Source organism: Typopeltis vanoorti, chromosome 7 (genome assembly GCF_054136105.1).
Source record: "Typopeltis vanoorti isolate ZY-2024b chromosome 7, IOZ_Tvanoo_1.0, whole genome shotgun sequence".
Lineage (NCBI taxonomy): Eukaryota > Metazoa > Arthropoda > Arachnida > Uropygi > Thelyphonidae > Typopeltis > Typopeltis vanoorti.
Genome location: NC_143555.1, coordinates 115109283 through 115113108, shown reverse-complemented (window position 1 = coordinate 115113108; position 3826 = coordinate 115109283).

Here is a 3826-nt window from a genome sequence, read left to right as displayed (position 1 = left end):
AGGGTGTTATGAAGGATAATATGTAAAATCCGCCAATCGTCGGCCGACATGTTGAATACAGAGTTCCATTTTCAGATGGTAAAAAATAGTGTTAGGATTAGAGACCACGAGATGGCAGCACTTGTCAGATGCATATCTTCACTGGTTCTGTGTATAATTAGTGATAGTCTCGGGCTAGCTATCTCTGATTGGCTACCGATGGAGAGTAAATTTCCCCTCAGTCTCCAAAAGTTAGGTAGGACTAAAAATGGCCTCGCCTACTCCCTGTAGGGAAAATAAAAGGAGTTAGCTGTTTTTTTAACTTAACTGATTTCAGTTACTTTATTTTCTAAACAAAAAAAACACTTCTACCTAAATAAAAATGTTTTTTTGTTTTAAAATGGGAATATCGTTAATTGACTTATCTTTCTCCAAACAACTTGTTGTTCCATGATAATTGGTTTGGACGAACAATGAAGTTGAAAGCCAAACGGCTATTTTTCTGGCATCCTTAATAATAATTAAGGGGATACAAATCCCTTGTTGTTCAACTGCCAGTAAGCAAAACTCTAAGATCGAGAACTACGAATCTATGAGTTTCATATATACCGAAAAACTATCGGCGGATCCAAGTGTAAATGACCACTTGGTAGTACAACACCAAGGCAACTCGAAGCAAAGGTGGAGCAAGATCCGTCACTCTCCTTGATATTTTCTCATAATGTAAAAACACAGCCCCTAGGGGATGTAATACTGTAATATGAGGCTTTCAATTTATGTTATAATATAAAAACACACCTTTATGGCATTCGTATAGTAAAGGTATGTAAGTTCTTTTCACTTAAACCTTGTTATCTTCCAGGTCTACCTATTCACTGATGAGACCTCAAAAAAGATTGAAACCGGTCTGGGTAGTGACCTCTGCTCATAATGTAATTACAGTATTACATCCCCTAGGGACTGTGTTTTTACATTATGAGAAAATATCAAGGAGAGTGAGGGAGCTTGCTCCACCTTTGCTTCGAGTTGCTTTGGTGTTGTACTACCAAGTGGTCATTTACACTTGGATCCGCCGATAGTAGATAAGACGAATATATATATTATGCTTGTTAACTACACGTGTTCTCTGGCTGGTTTACTGTTTTGAGGGATAAAAAAAACCTTCTGCCACCGTATGAGACCTTCAACTGAAAAGTACTTATAAAATCCCTTGTATCCTAGACGGAATTCGAACATGCGTCTTTCCAGTCAAAGAGTAAATATTGCATCTTTTTCTCCATCTATTATCGTGGATAATATTTCCACGATAATACATCTCCATATATTATCGTGGAAGAAATACATAGTATTTCTTCCATGTATTGGAAAGAATACACGGCCCACAATGTAGAAACTAAAATTACTTGAAACAAAAACTTAGATTTTCATGTATAGGCATTTTGTTGTTGTTTCATATAGTTCTGTACCGAGGAGGCCTGTATAGCCATGTGGAAATGGGGGTTTGCATCTATAGTACTAAGCCGTCCGAAGAAAGACGTTCTGAGTTCGATTCTAGTAGACTAGAGGAACTTTTTCGAACTATTTCTTCAGCGGGTTCTCGAGTTAGTCTATCTCTGGCAGGCAGGTTTTTTTTTCTCCCAGAAAGTCGGGATTTTCGTTTGGTGAACCCAAGAAAATTCACAGTAGAATTCACACTATTTCAGACAATAATATATTGACTTAGGGTCAGGTACTACGAGGTAGTGGCGGTTGTTTGCCTCTCTTCACCGTATGCTGTTTAAAATTAGTGATATTCTTGGTTAACCTATCTCTGATTAGATACGGTGGAGCTTAACTGCTCCTCAGTGTCGCAACGTTAGATAGGGGTTAATGGTCCCGCTTATTATTATTATTATTATTATTATTATTATTATTATTATCTGAGAGCTCAAAGGAGTCAAGGACTCATCGAGGGAGGCTATGAATCACCCAAACCTGCTGACATAGCTTCCCTTAAATTCATTCACACTACATGCACTTTATACCCCTTATGGGAAATAAAAGGCTTTAGTGTTTTTTTTTTATATTTTTTTATTGTCCTATAAATATCGATTCAAGTGTACCAACTTGAAATCAATTAGCTAATAGCGGCAGCGTGAAATTGTGGATCGGGTGTTTGAAAACAGTGTCCAGTATCTCATTGTTGTTATTTGCATTGGTATTGCAAATTCAAGTTTGTGACTACTAGATGTTTCTTAGGCCGGCCAAAGAGGCAAATAGCTAAGTTGTGTGTGTGTGTTTGGGGGGGGGGGGGATAGTCATGTTATTATCCAAAATTCACTAAATCTTGAAGTCCGCATTCCAAAATTCTTCACCAACGGTATCAGCTCATTGATATCACCCAATGACAAATGTCCAAATCGTCTCAGTGACATCTCAGGGGGAAAATTACATTTTAATTCAGATAATTCAGATAAAACTGTATTTATGCAATATGGATCTTGCTTTCTTATTTTCTCTTCGTGATTGTGTCGAGGGGTAATAATAACAAAAATAAATAAATAAACTGTCTAATAGTTTTGACCGTTTATTATGAAAGTCTGGAGATCATGTTCTGATTAAAGTGCTACAAAAACATCGATAATTTATTGTAAAAAATGCAAATTTTTATGGATCCTCTCTCTCTCTCTCTCTCTCTCTCTCCAACTTGGACAACCAACTACAAACGGAACTACTTTTATTCTATTCTTTCAAAAGACAACAAATCAAGTAAAAAGAATCTCCCCCCCCCCCCACACACACCCTTCGCTAACTACCTTTATTCACACATTACGAAGTATACTTTTAATTCATTCACTAACTTTGGAATATCGACAGATATGGAAATATGACTTTCGCATATTTTCAATCTTGGTATTATCACCTCTGGGTCTGGTTCCACTAATGAGATCTCAATAAAGGGAGAAAAAACCGGTCTAGGTAGTGACCATTCCCATAATGCATAGTATTATACATGTCCGTAAGGATATGTGCTTCGCATTATGGGATACTAAGGCAAGTGATGTGAAGTCATTAGGCTCTATATACAAATTGCCCTGTCCTGAAAATACCTCAGGCGCAAACTTTGTTTGCTTACACTTAGATAAAGGATTAAACCAAGTACATGTATATAATTTCTCAGTATCTTTACTTTATATATATTCCAGTCATCTAGTCTAGATGGTCGGAATATCTGTCGCTAATGGGAGCAATCTTAATCAACCCCTTTTTATCCGATAAGCTTGATTCAGATAGTTCCTTTTATAGAAGTGGTAAGGTTGTACATCTCGTTAACATGAAGATGTGCCTGAGAATATACTCATCTACAAACAAAACAGACTAGCAAGAATTAAATTGGACATTCACCATGTTTCCCCCACCATTGGTGACAGATTCTTCTATTTTAGTCATAATGGGGATGCTCATGGCCATAGTTCAAAGAAAATGAATTTTATTTTGATTCTTTTTTTAAAAAAAAAAGAACTTGGTCTCAAATACATTGCTTTCCATAAATTAAGGAGCAAAGAAAAAAAATCACGATAACCGAAAAAACTATGATGAATTTTACGCAGTGCTCTGAAAAGCAGTGTGATATGAGATGTGAAGAGAGCACCAACATAATTGTAAATAAATAATTTAATTTAGTAACGAATTGGTACCTAAAGACAATGGCCCAAAACAATAGATCAAAATGAAATTGTCAATGTGACTCAACAAGGAATGCGGTCCCCTCCTTCCCACAGTGTATAAACATTATGAAACGATGTTTCATAATGTTTGTAATGGTGTCAGGAGCTCACTTGGTAATAACCACACTGCCAAGCTCTCC